This window comes from Musa acuminata, chromosome BXJ1-9, assembly GCF_036884655.1.
Source record: "Musa acuminata AAA Group cultivar baxijiao chromosome BXJ1-9, Cavendish_Baxijiao_AAA, whole genome shotgun sequence".
NCBI classification, from domain to species: Eukaryota; Viridiplantae; Streptophyta; class Magnoliopsida; order Zingiberales; family Musaceae; genus Musa; species Musa acuminata.
The window spans coordinates 18,738,564-18,760,776 of NC_088335.1; positions in this window are offsets into that span (position 1 = coordinate 18,738,564).

A 22,213-nucleotide genomic window follows, 5' to 3' on the forward strand; every position below is an offset into this window, starting at 1 on the left:
CGAGTTTTGATGAGCTTCTCTGGCAAGCTCTGAGACTTCTCGGTTGGTTCCGCCAGAACTTCTAACGAACGTTTGGACTTCTGATGAACTCTTGAACTCCCAACGAAGTCGCGTCCTTGACTCTGGGACTTCATTTTTCTTCATGCCTTGCTATCATAGTTAATCCTACACATGTAAAAACATATTTTGATCTAGACAATTAATACTAAGTATTAATCATGTTGTCCAGCATGTCATTGGTCTCTTGACACTTCGTCCGATTCTTCGGCGCATCGTCCTCGCTTGCGGCCAATTGTCCAATCGGCCAGTTGACTCCGCAACTCCGATATCCTTGGCGTAATATCCACTCTTCTTGGCCTGATGCCTGAATCCATGGCCCGAAGCCTTCTGTCGATACGTCGACCGATCCACTAACTCAAAGTTCAATCTTTTGACATGTTTTCCTCTATCACAACATGATTCTTCCTGCTTTAATTGTCTCATCATGATCGAAGCATCCTATGTCACTCAAAATACATATTAAAATCATAAACAATTATCAATTGGTTTCATCATCAAAATTCGAGATTCAACACTCTGGTCATGTGTCTTGAGCATCCACTATCAAAGTACCATCTCTTGCTCCTAGCTTGTGATGGTAAATATTTCTATAAAAAAGAGTGATTTTTAGGTACCCATTTGACCTTAGGTGCCTCAAAAATCGAACGACTCAACTTATCATTATGCATAGAGTTCTTTACGGTTCCTTTTGTTAGGAATGAGTTGGCACTAAGAGAGAGGGGGGGGTGGGGTGAATTAGTGTAGTAGTAAAAATTACGTCGGTTCAAAATCTCATTGCGATTAAACCCATTTCAGAAGATGTTAACTTGAAAGCATACAAAAGAGTGTAGTGGATGTAAAGCAAGTAAAGAATGGCAGTTTGCAGTAAATGTGAATTGCAAGAAGTAAATGCAAACCGAGTTATAGTGGTTCGGTCGTCATGACCTACATCCACTCCACCGATTCCTTTTTCGTCGAGGCCACCAGCATCCACTAATGATTTTCCTTTAATAGGCAAAGATTAACCTCCTTTTCACAACTCTATTCTCTTTTGCAAGCTTAGGAGAGAACATTTACACCCCCTTTTTACAAAGCTTCCCTCACACTCTCCCTTAGAATGGTCTCTAAACTTTAGGAGGAGGGACTATATACTTTACAAGGGTTTTCAACTCTAGAAACATAGAGTTTTTGTTCACTTTTCTTGCTTCTCTATGCAAGAATAGCTAGGGTATTTATAGACCCCAAATAGCTTAAAAAATAGAGCCAAAATTCAAATCCCCTGAAATTTCATGGTACGGGTGGTACCACCACCTGCACTGGGTGGTACCACCACTTGCAGCCTGACACTGGGTGGTACCACTACCCAAACTGGCGGTACCACCGCCTAACACAACCTCAGAGACTGTGCCACGACGGTTTCATCTGTTTGGTCACTGTTTGGGCCTTTCTCTTGGCCTAACACAGCCCAAACTTGGGCCCAACTATCTATTAGGACTCTAGCTTGGAGAGTCCTAATTGAGAGGGACATTCATGTAAAACTGTTAGGACTCTAGCTAGGAGAGTCCTAATTGAGAGGGACATTCTGTTAGAACTCTAGCTAGGAGAGTCCTAATTGAGAGGGGCATTCATGTATGAGGTTTTTTCTTAGAGAAGAATTATGAGTTGTAAGGGAATAGGAGTCTTGAGTAGGAGTCCTATTTGGAGTTGGTTAGAAGTAAGAGTCTTAAGTAGGAGTCCTATTAAGAGTTAGAATTTAGAAGCCCTATAAATAGCCATGTATTCCTTCTCTTTTCTTAAGCAATAGATGAATCTTTTCTGCAGCCTTTGAGCAGTAACTTGGAGGGAGGAACCCCTATAGAGTTCCAAGGAGGCCGATCCCCTAAAGAGATCAACCCCAAGTTTAGAATCTATAAGGGTTCTAACACCTAGTATCAGAGCAGCGTTCTTGGCATCTCACTGCCCTTCCACTGCCATCCATCAGCCCTCCACAACCTCCCAAAGCAATTCCCACAATTGCTTAAAAGATCATCGTCGAATTCCGCCATCATCTCCACCACCGTGGATCATCCTTTGATCTCCCCGTGAATTACAACAGGTTCTGGTTTCCTACCTTACTACTGCTGTAATTTAGTTATCCTTAATCGAAAATCCAAAAAAAAAAAAACTGTTCCTATATTACTGCACAAACCTTTCGTCACAAAGTTTTCATCTCTACGACGAAAGATACATTGCAGAATTCCATCCGCATAGCACCATCTATTTGATCTTGCTACTATGCTTTTTCTATCCAAATTTCTATGAAATTTTTATGACATCTTTGACACTTCCTAACAGCAGATTTCCCTTTGGTTTTTTCAAAAAATTCTCAATATAAACCATTGAATTTTTATGTCTAATCTGCTATATTTGAAAATCTACACTATAAAATTTCAGCCGCATAGCACTGTTTGTTTGATCTTGATACTATATTGTTACTTTCCAAATCTCTACGAAATTTTTATGATAGCTTTGACACTTCCTAATAGTGGATTTCCCTTTGGTTTCATCAAAAAATTCTCAATATAAACCACTGATCTTTTACGTCCAATCTGCTATACTTAAAAATCTGTGCTACAGAAAATTTCAGCGGCATATTGTTGCCTTAACCCATCTATTTGCCATCTTTTTTGAATGAAATTTCTTATACACTTCATAGATCATCTTGGCTTTCATTAAGATTGATATATTAAGGAATTCATTTCTAAAAATGATTTTGTATTGCTACAAATTTTCATCGTAACCCACTGAAATTTTTCGACGACAATTCTGCTATCGCAACTTGCACCAATTTTCTTACTGTTATACTGCCGAAATTCTCTTGATTAAATTAGACATCCTTGCTGTCATATAATCTGTGATTTTGCTATCAATTTCCTCCTTGATTCTCTTAAGTTTTTGGTAGAAATTACATCGAGAAACCATTGTTTCTTCGACGATAATTCTACTCTTACAAGACAGCACATACTTACTGCAACTTCCACTGATTTCTATCAAATCTTTGCTGCCATCTACCACAGATCCAAAACTTTCATCCATAGCCCTAAAACTCCACTAAACCACACCCTCAAACTGCACCCAAAACTGCCACAAAACAAGCCCAAATCGTAGCCTACATCCACCGATCCACCAACCCTTTCGACCATCACTTCTCTCAACCTATACATGCCTTTAACCTAACAACAAAAAAGAGATCTTAACATCATAGATTTGGAGGCATATACTATGGCATCTAAGGAGGCAATTAATGCTAAATTCGAAGCCTTGGAGGCGCGAATGGAGGATAAGATTCGGACACTCTTTACCGAATTCAAATTGGGCCGACCACTAAGCCCGAAGAAATCACATCAAGGAGAGAGCTTTGCCCAATCACACCAAGCCCAAAGATATGACTTCCAAGAGTGGGGAAGCTCTATGACCAACCCCAACTATCCATGTATGAGAGTGGACTTCCCTAGATGGGAAGAAGGAGACCCAATTGGTTGGATCTCGCGCGCGGAGCGATATTTTCGGTACCATAAAATCGCGGATGCATCTATGGTGAAAATTGCAGCTATATATCTTGAAGGGGATGCTATACAGTGGTTTGACTAGTTTGAACATACTTATGGAGTCCTTTCATGGCGACAATTCAAAGAAGGACTACTGATCCGCTTCAGACCAACCGATTACGAGAATATTTACGGACAACTAGCAAAGATCCGACAAACCTCTACCATTCAAGAGTACCAAACCAGGTTTGAAAGGTTATCTAATCAAACTCATGATTGGTCTCAAAAACAGCTATTGAGGACCTTCATTGAGGGCTTGAAGCCGGAGATCTGAGGAGAAGTTAAAGCGTGACAACCGTATATGCTTATGGCAGCCATCTCTTTCGCACGACATCAAGACGAGCAATTGAACCATGAAGCTCGGAGGACTAGGGTCACTCCTCAACCAGTAATATTGAAGCCCTCAGCCCCCCCTACTGTCGACCAAGTCTCTACACTAAAGAGGTTAACAAGAGAAGAGCTTCGGGAGCGATATACGAAGGGGTTATGTTGGCATTGTAACGAGCCGTGGAGTCGTGAGCATCGCTGTAGTAAAGGGGGACTTCTTATGATTGAACCGATAGAAGAAGAGGTCATTGAACATCCAAAAGAGAGCCTTGAACATGAAGAAGAAGATGCAGAAGAAGAGCCACAACCGACCGAAGTTACGGTACATACACTAGCTGGCTACTCAAACCCGCAAACGATGAAAGTTGGAGGCCTTCTCAAACAACAACTGATCACTGTTCTCATCGACACGAGCAGCACTAATAACTTCCTAAACAGTAAGGTTGTTGTCCATATGAACTTACCTATTGAGAATTGCAGCAGGTTTGTCGTTAAGGTCGCCAACGGACGGATTTTGAAGTGTGATCATAGGTGCTCGCAGGTGAAACTATTGCTACAGGACCAAGAGATAATTGCAGATTTCTTCCTCCTCCCTCTTGATGATCATGAGGCCATACTCAAAATTAAATGGTTTATGACATTAGGTGATATTTCTTGGAATTTTAAGCAACTAATTATAAAATTTTACAGTAAGGAGAAATAGGTGATACTGCACGGGAAACATGAGGGCGACGTAACGACGATTTGCACACAACAAATGGAGAAGGTTTTGCATAAAGCATGCAGTGACTTTTTGGTACAACTTGAGTAGCAAACTAAGGGAGAGCTAACAAAATTTGAAGATCCAAATCTACTTCCTTTGCTTGCTGAATTTTCAGATATATTTGACGAACCGCGCAACCTACCTCTTACCCGTCGTTATGATCATTGTATAACGATTCTTCCAGGCAAATCTCCAACAAATGCTCAGCCATATCAGTATCCACATCTCCAGAAGGATGAAATAGAAAGGATTGTAAAAGAAATGCTCAAAACAGGAGTTATTCGGCCATGTTGCAGCCCCTACTCTTCACCGGTGCTCCTCATACGAAAGAAGGATGGAATATGGCGATTATGTGTTGATTACCGAGCTCTCAATGGCATAACCATCAAGGATAAATACCCTATTCTTGTAGTAGATGAGTTGCTAAGGTAGCACAAATCTTCACAAAGCTGGACCTTCGATCCGGGTATCATTAAATACGAGTATGCGAAGAAGACATACCGAAAACCACCTTTTGAACACACAACAACCACTATGAATTTTTGCTTTCTTCAAAAGAATGTGGAATATCTTGGGCATATCATATCAGAGGAAGGTGTGGCAGTAGACCCCATCAAAATTGGAGCAATGCAAAACTGGCTGACCCCGAGGAACATAAAATTGCTACATGGCTTTCTGGGTTTAACAGGCTACTACTGCAAGTTCATGAAAAACTATGGAGAGATTAGTGCACCAGTTACTTCCTTACTGAAAAAAGATGTCTTCCAATGGTCGGACAGAGCCTCCACTGCCTTCGACAAACTTAAGGCAGCCATGACGACGACGCCGGTGCTAACTCTACCAGATTTCAACCGACCCTTCATTATTGAGGCCAACGCATCTGAAGTCAGAATTGGAGCCATTCTCATACAAGATGGTCAACCACTCACATACACTAGCAAGGCATTATCTCCCTCCCATCAAAATAAGTCAACATATGATAAGGAGATGCTTGCCATTGTGCGCGCAGCAACGAGGTGGAGACCCTACTTGATTGGTCGACGATTTCAAATTAAAACCGACCATAAAAGCCTCAAGTACTTTTTGGAGCGAAAGATATCATCCCCTGAGCAGCAAAAATGGGTAACAAAACTTCTTAGATTTGATTATGAAATAACTTACAAAAAGGGGAAAGAGAATGTTCTTGCAGATGTGCTTTTGCAGCTACCTGAGCAAGCTGAATTTTCGGTCGTTTTACTTCCAACCAGCGACTTCCTTGAGGATATTAAGATGGAATGGCAGGAAGATTCGAAGACCAATAAGATTAAAAAAAAATTAGAGGAAGCACCAAGCTCCGTGGCTCATTACAATCGGGACTCAAAAGAATTATGCTATAAGGGACACATTGTGCTTATGACAAATTCTACTTGCATCTTCAAGAGCAGATTTTGGACAAAGTTATTCCATATGTAGGGTACTAAATTGAAAAGGAGTACGATATATCACCCATAAACCAACAGCCAGACGGAAGTTTTAAATAGGGGCTTGGAGATAGCCCAAAGCCACCCACCAAATATGACTACCCAAAGAGAACTCCAGACCCAGCCAAGTGCCATTATTGATCGACGGATCGTAACTCGACAACGACGACCCACTAATAAAGTGCTAATACAGTGGGCGAACCTACCAATAGAAGATGCCACTTGGGAGAACTATGATGATTTGAAGATCAAATTCCTAGAATTCACGAATCATCAGCCTCGAGGACAAGGCTGATTTGAAGAGGGCGGGTCTGTTAGGACTTTAGCTTGGAGAGTCCTAATTGAGAGGGACATTCATGTAAAACTGTTAGGACTCTAGCTAGGAGAGTCCTAATTGAGAGGGACATTCTGTTAGAACTCTATCTAGGAGAGTCCTAATTGAGAGGGGCATTCATGTAGGAGGTTTTTTCTTAGAGAAGAGTTAGGAGTTGTAAGGGAATAGGAGTCTTGAGTAGGAGTCCTATTTGGAGTTGGTTAGAAGAAAGAGTCTTAAGTAGGAGTCCTATTAAGAGTTAGAATTTAGAAGCCCTATAAATAGCCATGTATTCCTTCTCTTTTCTTATGCAATAGATGAATCTTTTCTACAGCCTTTGAGCAGCAACTTGGAGGGAGGAACCCCTATAGAGTTCCAAGGAGGCCGATCCCCTAAAGAGATCAACCCCAAGTTTAGAATCTGTAAGGGTTCTAACACTATCCCCTAATTAGTTTGGACCAATTCTAATCTCAATTATGTGCTAACTATGAATTTTAATACATTTACTAAGTTAAATAAGTCCGTAAGTCTAGGTTTCTTTCCAGCGAGCTTTCAGCGATCTTCCGGCGAACTTCCGGTGATCTCTCGGCAATGTTCCAGCAAACTCCCGGCAAGCTCCTGGACTTCACAGTGATCTTCTTGGTGAGTTCCAATGAGCTTCTTCGGCAAGCTCCTAGACTTCTTAGTTAATTCTAACAGAACTACCGACGAACGTCCGGACTTCCGACGACCTCTCGAACTCCCAATAAAATCACGTCCTTGACTCCAGGACTTCATTTTGCTTTATGACTTACTATCCTAGTTAATCCTGCACATATAAAAATCTACTTCGATCTAGACAAATATTACAAAGCTTGAATCATATTGTTCGGCATGTCATTGGTTCCTCGACGCTTTGTCCGATTCTTCGGCGCATTGTCCTCTCTTGCGGCCTCTTGCCCAATCAGCCAGTTAACCTCCGTAACTCCGATTTCCTTAGCACAATTTTCACTCTTCTTAGCCTGATACCCGAACCTATGGACTGATGCTTTCTGTCAATATGTCGACCGATCCTTCGGCTCACTGTCCAATCTTCTGACATGTTTTTCATCGGCCCAACATGATTCTTCCTGCTTTAATTGTCTCTTCCTGATTAAAGCTACCTGCATCACTCAAAACACATATCAAATCATAAACACTATCAATTGGTTTTATAATCAAAATCCAAGATTCAACACCTTTAGGGACCTAAATCAATTTGAGTGGATTATATCTCTTAAACGGATATTTATAAACAACATGTCCAAATTTGTAACAAAAGTTACATTTGTTTCGGGGTGAAATATGCAAAGTTGGGCCTTTAACAAAGATAATTGGATTTTTGTGAGTGTTACTCACAAAGCTGATTCCATCTCTTCTATGAACACGATTCTTACTTGAAGGATCATGTTTAAGGATTTGCTACCTATTTCAAATTTTTCTAAGGTTTTATATAATTGCAAATTCTCCTTTTTAAGTGTTTCTAATTCATCACATTATGTGCAAAGAGTTAAACTATCATGCTCAATTTTTAATCTATCAAAATCACTAACAAGAGAAGCATGCTCTTTTTTCAATAGTTTATACTTTTTACTAACTAATTTACATTCATCAAATAAATCATGAAAAATACTTAATAATTCATCAAAAGATAAACGAGCTTCGATCGAGTTACTTACCTTGTTGCCATATGCCATCAATTCGTAGTTAGCAACTTGCTCTTTATTGGTTGGCTCCTCTTCTTTGGATGTACTTGAGTCATCCTAAGTTGCTTTAAGCGCTTTCTTCTTCTTTGGTTGCTTCCTCTTCACTTGGGGACATTCACTTTTGAAGTACCCTGGCTTCTTGCATTTGTAGCATATAACTTGTTCTTTTTTGGGTTCAATTTTATTTTTAGTTTAATTTTTAAATTTATTTTTTTTTATGAATTTTTTGAACCTTCTTGTCAAGAGTGCCAAGTCATCATCATAGTCCTCTCATCACTTGAACTTTCTTTCAAGTGGTCTTCATGAGTTCTTAATGTCATATCCTTCCTGTTCTTTGTAAGGTTGTTCTCAAGCTCTTCATGAGCATTGCAAGTCATCTCATAGGTCATTAGTGACCCGATAAGTTCTTCGAGAGGAAAGTTATTCAAATCCTTGGCCTCTTGGATGATCATTACTTTAAGGTCCCAACTCTTTGGAAGGGATCTCAAGATTTTATTAACAAGTTCAAAGTTTAAAAAATATTTGCCAAGAGCTTTTAAACTATTGACGACATTCGTAAAATAGGTGTACATGTCAATAATAGTTTTGCTTTGCTTCATCTGAAACAATTCATAGGTATGAACTAAAAAGATTTATCTTGGACTCCTTTACTCTACTAGTACCTTTGTGGGTGATTTCGAGTGTGTGCCAAATATCAAAAGTCATTTCATAAATAGACACTCGATTGAACTCGTTTTTATCTAAAGCGTAAAACACGACATTCATAGCCTTAGCGTTTAAAGCGAAAGTCTTCTTCTCCAACTTATTCAAATCATTCATTAGAAGAGAAGACTTTTGAAAGCCATTTTTCATAATGTTCCATAACTCAAAATCCATAGAAATTAGAAAAATCTTTATTCTAGTCTTCCAATAGGTGTAATCCATCCCATTAAAAATGGGTGGACGTATAATTGAATGACCCTCTTGGTTGCCGACAAATGTCATCTCTGTTGGGTTTTAATCCAAAATGAGAGTGACCTTACTCTGATACCAATTGTTATGATCAAGAGTGACAATAAGAGGGGGGGGGGGTGAATTAGTACAACGAAAAAATCATCGGTTTTGTAAGATATTCGTTCGCTGAAAACCAATCTCAGAAAATGCTTGACTTTAGAGTAAATGAACTAACAATTAACTTAGAAAGTAATAGAAGTAATAAAAATCAGAATGGAAATGAGCACACTGAAATTTATAGTGGTTCGGTCGTTGTGACCTACATCCACTTCTGATTCCTCCTCCGTCGAGGTCATTGGCGTCCACTAACAGTCTTCCTTCAATGGGCAAAGACCAACCACCCTCTTTATAACACTTTCTCTTTTTCATAGGTTTTTGGAGACAACCTTTACAAGCCTCAAACCTCTCTCGAATGATCACAAGATTTAGAAAGGAAAGAGGAGGACTCTTAGCACTTTTACAACATGTAACACCCAAGGCTTCAAGATTTTGTTCACACTTTTCATGCCCCTTTCATGCAGAAAAGCGTGGGGTGTTTATAAGCCCCAATGGCTTTAAAATTAGAGCAAAAAAGTGTCTCATCCCAGATTTCTGGGGTACTGGCAGTACCACCTCCATTATTGGGTGGTACCACTACTTGTAGACTAACACTAAGCGGTACCACCGATTAGTCTAGTCGGTACGACCGCCTGATAGAGCTTTGGAGACCGTGTTCTAGCGGTACCACCACCTAATAGGGTGGTGCCATTGCCTGAAAGCATTAACTGTCGACAGTACCATTGCCTAGATCACTTGGGAGACCGAGTCCCAAGCATTGCCACCGCCAACCGTGACTTCAAGTGTTGAATGGGCTGTTCACCTAGCCCAATTCAGCCCTGTTAAGGGCTTAGTTGAACTGAGTTAGTGGGATTAGCTCCCAATCCTAACTCAACTTATAGTCTAACTATGATAATTAAGATATTTAACTAAGTTATTTTGGTCCGGTATGTCAATTGTTCTTCTAGCGAAATTCTCGGTGAACTTCCGTCGAACTTCTCGGTGAGCTTCTAGTGAACTTCTGACGAACTTCTCGGCGAGCTTCTGGCAAGCTTCCGGAGAACTTCCGGCGAATTCCAGATGAACTCTCAACAAACTCCCAATGAACTCTCAGCGAGCTTCCAGCAAACTTCTAGCACATAGTTTGAATCTTCGACGTAACGTCCGATATTTGACTTTAGCCCAACATCTTGCTTTATGCCTTTATTGTTATCGTAGTTAATCCTGCAACACTTATCTCAACATATGGATTAGATTAATAATTTACCAATTGATTTCATCATCAAAATCCGAGATTCAACATTCCTCTCTCTTAAATTTAGTTGTAATATTAAGTGGTAAGAGGTGAGAAGTCTCTTGTAAAAGAGTGAGTATGAAGGTTTTCTCCTAAGTCCAAGAAAGGAGAAAGGTTATAAGAGTTGTTGATCTTCACCCATTAAAGTAAGATCGATAGTGAAAGCCAATGGTCTAAAGGGAAAAATAATCATGAGTAGATATATGTCGGAAAGACCAAACTACTATAAATCAGTTTGTATCATTTTCTTGCTTATGAATTTTATTTAAGATTATTCACTTATTATTAACTCTAACTCATACCTAATACTTAATTAATCATGTTTTTGATATGTGTTGTTTTCTTAATCGAATTTAAAAAAATTATTAAAAATGTTGTAGCATCGATGCACCTCCCTCCCCCCCCCCCCCTCCCCCCAATTATTGCCAATAAGATCCTAACAAGTAATACAAGAAATTGAAATTCTATATAAAAACAAAACATGGGAATTTACACCATTACCATAAGGAAGAAAAACTATGATATGTTAAATCTCGTATTTTGATGATGAAACCAATTGATAGTATTTATGATTTAATCTGAGTTTTGAGTGATGCAGGATATTTCGATCAGGATGAGACAATTAAAGTAGGAAGAATCATGTTGTGCCGGAGGAAAACATGTTAGAAGATTGGACATCGGGCCGGAGGATCGATCGACGTATCGACAGAAGGCTTCGGGCCATGGATTTGGGTATCAAGCCAAGAAGAGCAGATATTGCGCCAAGGATATCAGAGTTGCGGAGTCAACTTGCCGATTGGGCAATAGGCTGCAACAGAGGACGATGCGCCAAAGAATCGGATGAAGTGTCGAGGGAACAATGACGTGCCAGACAACATGATTAATACTTAGTATTATTTGTCTAGATTAAAGTGTGTTTTACATATGCAAGATTAACTATGATAGCAAGGCATGAAGCAAAATGAAGTCCCGGAGTCGAGGACACAATTTCGTTGGGAGTTCGAGAGTTCGTCGGAAGTTCGGACAGTTGTCGGAAGTTCTGTCGGAACCAGCCAAGAAGTCTCAGAGCTTGCTAGAGAAGCTCGTTAGAACTTACCAAGAAGATCATCGTGAAGTCTAGGAGCTTGTTGGGAGTCCACCGGAACATTGTCGAGAGTTCGTCAAAAGTTCGCCGGAAGATCGCTTGAAGCTTGCCCGAAGAAACCAAGACATAAGGACTTGTTTAGCTTAGCAAATATCTTAGGAATCGTAGTTAGCACGTAATTGGGTTTGGATTTGGGCCAACCCAATTACAGGCCAGCTAGGCCCATGTAAGGACTGTGTTAGGCGCAATGAGAGGTCCAAACAATGCCCCAAGAGGTGACACCATCGTGGCACAGTCTCCGAGAATGTGTCAGGCGGTGGTACCAATAGTCTGGGCAGTTGTATCACCCCTAGCAAGGTGCCAAGCGGTGGTACTACCAGTTTGGGCAGTGATACCACCCAACACAGCATCCTAGGCGGTGGTACCGCCTAGTGTAGTGTTAGTGTACACTGGTGGTGGTACCGCCCAACGTAGGCGGTAGTACTACCGTGCTCAGGAAATCCTGGATGATATATTTTTAGGCTCCAAGTTTGAATCAACTTAAAGCCTATAAATACCCCTCTCATCCCTGGTTAAAAGATACAAGCACAAAGAGTTTAAAAGTGAAGAAACGCTACTGCAATCTTTTAGAAATTCCCTCCTCCACTCTAAGTTTAGAATTCTGTAAGAGATGAGTGAGTGCTTGTAAGGGTTGTCTCCTAAACCCATGAAAAGGAGAAGAGGGGTGTAACAAGGAGGTTGATATTTGCCTATTAAAGGAAGATCGATAGTGGATGCCGGTGGCCTCGATGGAAGAGGAATTAGCAAATTGGATGTAGGTCACGACGATTGAACCACTCTCAATTTATCTTTACTACAAACCTCTTTAATTGTTTACTGCCTTCAAGCTATCTTTATGAAAACGCTTTCAAGTTAACCTCTCTCCTAAATGGTTTTCGTCAAAATCGATTTTTATCGTACGAAGGTTTTTTTAAGACATGATTTAACCGCTGCACTAATTTACCCCCCCCCCTCCCTCTTAGTACCAACCCCGTTCCTAACAATTGGTATCAGAGCCTCGTTTTCTCATTTTGTTTAACACCTAATAAGAAATGACTCTTTTCAGCTTTCAAGAGAGTCACTCTCTCATTCGTCCTCCCTTTTTCAATGGGATAGACTACACTTATTGGAAAACTCGAATGAGAGTTTTCTTGCTTTTATTGAATCTCGATTTATGACATATAGTCAAATTTGGTTTTCAAAAGTTTTCTCTTCCAATGAACCATTGGAATGATTTGGAGAATAAGGCCTTTTCTTTAAATGCAAAGGCTATGTATGAATGCCTTATTTTGCGCCTTAGACAAAAATGAGTTTAATCGAATTTCTATGTGTGAAACAGCTTTTGAAATTTAGCATACTCTTGAACTCACACATGAAGGTACTAGCAAAGTTAAAGATTCAAAAATCAACTTTTTAATGCATGATTTTGAACTTTTTCGAATGAAGTCAAATGAAACCATTATTGACATGTACACCAGTTTTACGGATGTTGTCAATGGTTTAAAAGCACTTGGTAAAAGTTTTTCAGATTTTGAACTCGTTAACAAGATCTTAAGATCATTTTCTAAAACTTGGGAATCGAAAGTAATGGCAATACAAGAAACAAAATATTTAAACATTTTTCCACTTGAAGAACTTATCGGTTCATTGATGACATATAAAATGGTGCACAATGCACATGATGAACATAATGAACAAAACCACCTTCCAAAGAATAGGAAGGATTTGGTACTTAGAACAATTGAAGACCACTCGAGCATAAGCTCAAGTGATGGTAAACTTGAACTCACAAAGAAATTTAAAAAGTTAATGAAACAAAAATTAAAGAATAAAAAGAACGCAACTACTTGCTTTAAACACAAGAAGAAGAACACAAATTCGGATGAATCTTGCTCCTCCGAAGACAAGGAGAAAATCAACAAAGACAAGGTGGCAAACTACGCCTTAACATCATTCGACGATGAGATAATCAAAATGCCCTTAATTTATTTCAAAATTATATAATGCTTTTCATGATGCATTTACTTTTTTAATTTAGTTTAGAATAATTATTTTTCTTAAAAATTACATGTTTAAAAAAGAAAATACAAAAATTATGATCATGCTAATAATTTTAAAAATGATAATGAAAATTATATGTTTTATGTTAATGGAATAAAATATTAGATTTAAAGCTAATGATGATCCTATTAATGTTTTTCAAGAAGAAATAATGTGTATCTTGATGATTTTCGATTTTGATTGAAACCATGCTTAATGTCTTAATAAAAATATTAAGATGTTTGATATCATGCTTAATGATGATGCATGAATTTTGTATCAAAAACTAAGCTTGAAAAGTTCTATTCACTTAAAAAGATAAATACATATTTTATGATAAACAAACAAAAATAATTTTGATTAAAAATGCCTTATGAAATTATGTTTGATGATATCATGCCGAATAAATTTAACTTTCAAAATGATGCATGATGATTTTTGTGATTTATGGATTATTGATTTTCATGATAATAAAAGTGGCTTTTTCAGTTATAGGCAAGATGAATGGTTTTTATGATGAAATTTCTGTTTTGATCCTAAATGTTGATGCATGTTTTTATTTGGCATAAATAAAAAAAAAAGGACATGCTTGAATGAAATAAATCACATGAATTGAAACAACTAAAAGAGGAAAGGTTTCTCCTTGAAAATTTTATTTTTCTGACTTTATCGATTTTTCCAAAAAGGAGATTAATGAAAACATGTATAGTATGCTTTTATGAATCTCATGGATTATGGAAATGATTTGAATTTAATGGGTTCTTTATCAAAATCATGATCTTGATTTCTCGTAATTTATAACTTGCAATCATTTATGAAACAAAATCTTTTATTATGGGTTCTTGTATCTTCTTATTGAGATTTATCCATATGAATCATTTTTTTTTGTATTATAATTTTTATGATTCATAATGAATGGAGAGATTAATGAATCTATCTATGTTTTTCTTTTTGTGAATCTCTTAAAAATGATTTTGATTTGATGATTTGAATTTGAATGAGTTTTATTCAAATCATAATCTTGAATTCTTTGTATTACTTGAGATTTTTTTCTTAAACAAGATATCTTCTTTTTACCCCTACAATTTTTCTTGGTATTTTATTTAAGAGGAGATGTGTCAAAATAAATCATGTCTTTTGGTATTCACATGAGCTAATTTTTCATGACATAATTTTTTTTTTGTCTTTGTATATCTCCTTGTATTCATCACCCAATTAATTTTTCTTGATGAGATGAAATGAATTTGATGATATAAAATTATGCATGAAATACTCTTGATATTATTTTGATACGTACAAATGTGATGTTATGATCATGCATGGTAAGATGTAATTTCACTTCTTGATACCATCATGATTTGAAATTTTTATGATTTGTATATCGCATGATATGATTGAATCATTATTTTAAAAGAAAAAGAAGATTGTTAGCTTGCACATTGCAAAAGAGAACAAAAAATATATGCTAGCTTGAATGATAAACATGAGATTATGTTTATAATGCAAATTTATTGTTCTAATGATGTGAAAATTGATGTAAAGGGAAAAGAACTATAAAATTGTATGCTTCCCCTCTTTTTCACAATGACAAAGGGGGAGAAAGAGTTGCTAATGTGCACATCTCAAAGAGAAAGATGCTAGTTTGCACAATTCAAGAATGAAGCAGAATTTGCTAACTTGTGCATCGCAAAGAAAAGCAACAGTTTCTAGTTTGGACATCATGAAGAGAAGCAAAAAAGCTTGCTTATCTCAAAATATGTAAAGCTTTGTCAACTTTCATATGTGTAAAATTTGCTAGCTTGCACTTTGCAAAGAAAATAAAAATGACACTTCTCAAAAGAGAAGAAAGAGTTTGCTATCTTGAAAATCACTAGCTTGCCTATCTTAAAAAGCAAAAATACAAACTTGCAAAATTTGAAATCATGCACATCTTTAAAATTAATGATGATTTGGTGATTATGCATGTTGTAAAGTGATAGAAAATTGCTAGCTTACACTTTCTAAAATGATGATAAATTTTGCTAGCTTGTATGATGAAGAACATGCTATCTTACTATCTTGCATATCTAAAACTTGATAACTTGCATGTTCTAATATGATATAGCACTTGCTAAATTTTTGCTAGCTTGCATGATGATAAAAATGGATATTATGTTTTTTATGCAATGATTTGAACTAATACCTCAAACACATGAGAATTGAATTTCTCCTTTTTGTTGATGATAAAGGGAGAGAAGTATGTTGATGTTATACATGATTTGATCATTACATGTTGCTTAGATTTTTGAATCCAAGAGTTTCTATCAATATGGCATATTGATAGGGGGAGATTGTTTAAACTCCGAGAGTTTAGTTAACTCCGTCATCAATTGGTTATCATTATCAAAAAGAGGGAGATTGTTGAATCTCATATTTTGATGATGAAACCAATTGATAATATTATGATTTAATCTGCATTTTGAGTGACGCAAGATGCTTTGATCAGGATGAGATAATTAAAGTAGAAAGAATCATGTTGTGCCGAAGGAACACATGTCAGAAGATTGGACGTCGGGCTGGAGGATTGATCGACATATCGACAAAAGGCTTCAGGCCATGGATTTGGGCATCGGGCCAAAAAGAGTGGATATTGCGCCAAGGATATCAAAGTTACGGAGTTAACTAGCCGATTGGGTAATAGGCCGCAAGAGAGGGCGATGCGCCGAAGAATCGGACGAAGCGTCGAGGGACCAATGACATGCTGGACAACATGATTAATGCTTAGTATTATTTGTCTATATCGAAGTGTGTTTTACATGTGCAAGATTAACTATGATAGTGAGGCATGAAGCAAAATGAAGTCCCAGAGTCAAGGACACGATTTCGTTGGGAGTTTGAGATTTCGTTGGAAGTCCAGACGTTCATCGGAAGTTCTATCGGAACCAGCCGAGAACTATCGGATCTTGCCAGAGAAGCTCATCAGAACTCACCAAGAAGATCATCATGAAGTCTAGGAGCTTGCTAGGTGTCCGCCGGAACATTGCCGAGAGTTCATCGGAAGTTCGTCGGAAGATCGCCGGAAGCTCGCCAGAAGAAACCGAGACATAGGGACTTGTTTAGCTTAGTAAATGTCTTAGGAATCATAGTTAGCACGTAATTGGGTTTGGTTTTAGGCCAACCCAATTACAGGCTAGCTAGACCCATGTAAGGACTGTGTTGGGCCCAATGAGAGGCCCAAACAGTGCCCCAAGAGGTGACACTATTTTGATGATGAATCCAATTGATAGTATTTATGATTTAATCTACGTTTTGAGTGATACATGATACTTTGATCAAGATAAGACAATTAAAGCAGGAAGAATCATATTGTGCCAAAGGAAAACATGTCAAAAGATTGAACATCAGGATGGAGGATCAATCGACGTATTGACAGAAGGCTTCGGACCATGGATTCAGGCATCGGGCCAAGAAGAGCGGATATTACACCAAGGATATCGGAGTTGCAGAGTCAACTGGACGATTAGGCAATAGGCCATAAGAGAGGAAGATGCGCCGAAGAATCGGACGAAGCGTTGAGGGACCAATGACATGCCGGACAACATGATTAATTCTTAGTATTATTTGTCTAGATTGAAGTGTGTTTTACATATGCAAGATTAACTATGATAGCAAGGTATGAAGCAAAATGAAGTCCCGGAGTCAAGGACGCGATTTCATTGGGAGTTTGAGAGTTTGTCGGAAGTCCGGATATTCATCAGAAGTTCTGTTGGAACCAGCTGAGAAGTCTCGGAGCTTGCCAGAGAAGCTTGTCGGACCTCACCAAAAAGATCATTGTAAAGTTCAGCAGCTTGCCGGGAGTCTGCCGGAACATTCCCGAGAGTTCGTCGGAAGTTCACCAGAAGATCGTCGAAAGCTACGATAGCAAAGCATGAAGCAAAATGAAGTCTCAGAGGCAAGGACATGATTTCGTTTGGAGTTCGAGAGTTCGTCAGAAGTCCGGACATTTATCGGAAGTTCTATCGGAACCAACCGAGAAGTCTCGGAGTTTGCCAGAGAAGCTCGTCGGAACTCGCCAAGAAGATCATCATGAAGTCCACGAGCCCCTATAGAGTTTCAAGGAGGTCGATCCCCTATAGAGATCAACCCCAAGTTTTGAATATGCAAGGGTTCTAACAATTTTTGCACACCAATCTTCGTAGGACGACGAACATATCTTTGGGAATTGGGGATTTTATTTTTTGTTCTTCCGCAGCGCATTTGATGTCGTCCCCAAGATTTCCCAATAATAGTATCAGAGTTAGGTTGTTCATGTGAAAATTGATTTTGAACTACGTGTGTTGTTTTTAGAGAAGATTTTGATATCAAAATCGTTGACGCAAAAGCGAGAAAGGGCAACAACTATTGTTGCCCTCGCAGATGGTTCCGTTGCCATTTTCATGCAGGTTCTCAGCCAACGATTTGCGGGCTACTACAATGGTAGCCACCTGCGCGTGGGCACTGTGCGCGTAAGCACGGGTGCCTACAATGGCGCCCATAGGTAGGGCCGCAGGCACGGCAGCCCCTTGCGCATGTGCATTGTGCCAATGCGCACGTGCGACCCTTGTTGCCGCGGGGCCCGGGCACAAGCAGTTAGCAACAACGGTAGCGAGCCCCAAAGAATGAAAGCCAGGATTCTCTTAAAGAGTGGATGCACAAGATATTTAACTAATATAATTGACACTAGGGTAGAACCGAACATCAATCCAAAGAATGTACTAGTCATGAGCAAATTCTCTCAAGTGTTTCCTAAGGACCTCCCTAGACTACCATCAGATAAAGATATTGAATTTGTCATAAACTTAATATCAAGCACTGAACCTATTTCCAAAGCACCTTATAGAATGACTTCAGTACAAATAAAGGAGTTAAAAATACAATTGTAGGAGCTCCTTGATAAATGGTTCATTCTCCCTAGCTTTTCACTATAGTGAGTATCAGTCCTATTTATAAAGAAAAAAGATAGGAAAATATGATTGTACATATATTACAAGGAGTTAAATAAGGTAACTATTAAGAATAAAGACCACTTCCTAGAATTGATGAGTTATTTAATCAATTGTAAAGTGCATTAATGTTTTCAAAACCGACTTGAAACCAAGGAATCTTCAACTAAAAGTCAAGGGCATTCTTAAAACTGATTTCAGGGCTAGGCACTTTGAATTTTTAATGATATCATTTAGTTTAACAAATGCACCAACCGCCTTTATGGAGTTAATAAATAAGGTATTCAAAAAGTATCTAGATAGATTTGTTATAATTTTTATTAATGATATTTTAATATCTCACACTCTCAGAAGGAATATGTAGAACATTTAAAAACAATATTGAGTATCTTGAAGAAAAAGTAATTAAACATAAAGTCTAAGAAATATAAATTTTGACCAGAGAAAATAACATTTCTTAGACACAATATATTCAAGGAAAGGATCTTAGTAGATCCAATTAATTAGGAAGCACTTAGTAATTAGCCCAGTCCAACTATTGTAACTAAGGTAATGACAGATTATTATAGACATTTTGTCAAAGGATTCTCTAAAATAGCATCATCTCTCACCCAATTAATAATAAGGAATATTAAATTTGAATGAATTGATGCTTATAAAAATAGTTTTTCAAGAATTAAAAAGGAGATTGACTTCAACTTCAATTCTTATAGTACCAAGCAGGTTAGGAGGATTCATGGTATATAGTGATACATCCAAAAATGATCTAGGATATGTTTTGATATAGAATGGTAGAGTTATAGCTTATATATCAAGACAACTAAAATATCATAAGAAAACTATGTGACCCATAATTTAGAGTTGGCAATGCTAGTGTTTGCCCTAAAAATTTGCTGACATTATATTTATGGGGAAAAATATTTCTTTGCTTAAAAGGAGTTAAATATAAGATAGAGGAGATGGATGAAATTAGCAAAAGATTATAATTATGTAATCAATTACCATCTTAGAAAAGAAAATATAGTTGCTGATGTATTGAGTAGAAAGTCAGCCAATTTAGCTACTTTATTAATAGTTCAAAAATCTCTTCATATAAAAAATAAAAATTTAAATATAAAATAATCCTTAAAAGTTTGATTCGGAGATTAGCAATGTTATCACTATGGCCAACCCTTTTGGGGAAAATTAAAAAGTTCAAGTTCACGATCCTTATTTGAATCGATTAAAGTTCGATATTAAAGCGGGAAAAAGAAAAACAATTTCACATTGATGAAGGGTATTCAAATTTCAAGGTAGATTGTGTGTACCTTAGGAGCCTAACGTAAAATAAGAAATTTTAATAGAGGCACACTCATCCTTATACTCAATGCACCGCCAAGATGTACAAGAATCTAAAAGAGCACTACTAGTAGCTAATAATGAAAAGAGATGTCATCCAATTTGTTGAGAAATATCTCAAAATAGAATATTAGAGGTCAATAGGTATCTTAAATCTATTACAAATACCCTGATGGAAATGAGAATAGGTTAGCATAGATTTAGTCATTGGTTTACATAGGACCAGCAAGGGACATGATGCAATTTGGGTCATTATAAATAAATTAACAAAAACGACCCACTTCCTACCTATTTGTGTTCAATTATATATCTATGAGATAATTAGACTCCATGGTGTGCCCATGTTCATTGTGTTAGATAAAGACTCCAGATTCACATTAGGATTTTGATAAGTCTTCATATGGCATTGGGAACAAGGTTAGTTTTTAGCACAAGTTTTCTTCCTCAATAGATAGCTAATTGAAATAATTACTTAGATATTAGAGGATATACTAAGAGCTTGTGTCTTATAGACTTTAAAGGATCATGAAGCAAATATTTACCTTTGATAAAGTTTGCCTATATTAATAGTTACTAGGCAACCATTGGGATGGCATCATTTGAAGCACTATATAGTAGAAAATATAGATCATATGTTCATTGGGATGAGATGGGTGAAAGAAAATATTTAGGGCCAAATTTGGTGAGAGAACAACAAAAGCACTAGAAAAGATTTGTCAAAGGATGAAGGCAATACAAAATAGGTATAAATATTATATCGATAATAGGAAACCTTTGAAATTTGAAATAGACGATAAAGTATTCCTAAAGGTAACACTAATGAAAAGAGTTATGAGGTTTGGGAAAAAAGGGCAAGCTAAGTCCTCAATATATAGAACAATATGAAATTTTCTATAAACTCGATGATTTAGCCTACAAACTAACCCTACCTCCTACATTAGCAAAGATTCATAATGTATTCCATGTATCAATATTAAGGAAGTATATTTTAGATCCTTCTTATGTCATGGAAGAGCAACTAATAGAATTTGATGAAAATTTGACATAGAATGAGCTGTACGAATTCTTAATAGAAAGGAGAAAGAACTTTATAATAAGAAGATTACTTTAGCTAAAGTGTTATGGAAGAATCATGCGATGGAGGAAGCAACTTAGGAAAGGGAGGAGGAGATATGAGAGAAATATTTGGAGTTATTTAGGTAAAAAAATTTAATGACATATTTTTTATTAGGAGGGGACGACTGCAATGCCCAAGTCTTACGCACATTGAACTAAAATTAGCATATTAATATAAGCACAAATTATATATATATATATATATATATATATATATATATATATATATATATATATATATATATATATATATATATATATGTTAACTTCACTTATGTTTATATTTCATAAATATGATAAACAACATATTTATGTTTCAACTTTTAAGATTAAAGTATATTTTTTTAGAAATATTATTTTTAGTATTTTATGAAATATTGGTTGAGCATGTATAAGTATTAATGTTTACTTTAAGCATAGCACAATAAGCCAAAATATGATAGTAGACTTAAATATGAGTTTAAGTTTTAGTAATAAGCATACATATAATGACTAGAAATAGTAGTTAAATTTTAATCGGGCCTAAGTGAATCTCAAGGCTTGAATGAATTTGACTATGATTAGTGTAAGAAAGTTTGAGTTTTATATATTATGTATGTGGAGGATAATAAGCTACTTAGGCATAGATAAAATAATAAAAAAATTAAATAGAGATGTAAATCAAAAGGAGAGTTATATTAAATGTTGAAATGCATAAGTGAGATTGAAGGATGAGTTAAGATAAAAAATATCATCTTTGTCAAATCAAATTATACACAATTGAAGTCGCTACAATATAAGAATTATATTAGTAAAAGAAGAAAATGTTGAATCTCGTATTTTGATGATGAAACTAATTGATAATTATGTTTATGTTTAACTATATTTTGAGTGATACAGGTCTACTCAATCAGGATTAGACAGTTAACGCAGGAGGAATTGACGTTGTGCCGGAGGAGATCACGTTAGGGTATTGGACGGTAGAAGGCTTCGGACGTCGGGCATCGGGCCAAGGAGAGCGGAATTGCGCCAAGGATATCGGGGTTGCGGAGGTCAATCGCCGATTGGGCAACAAGCCGCAAGAGAGGACGATGCACCGAAGAATCGGACGAAGCGCCAA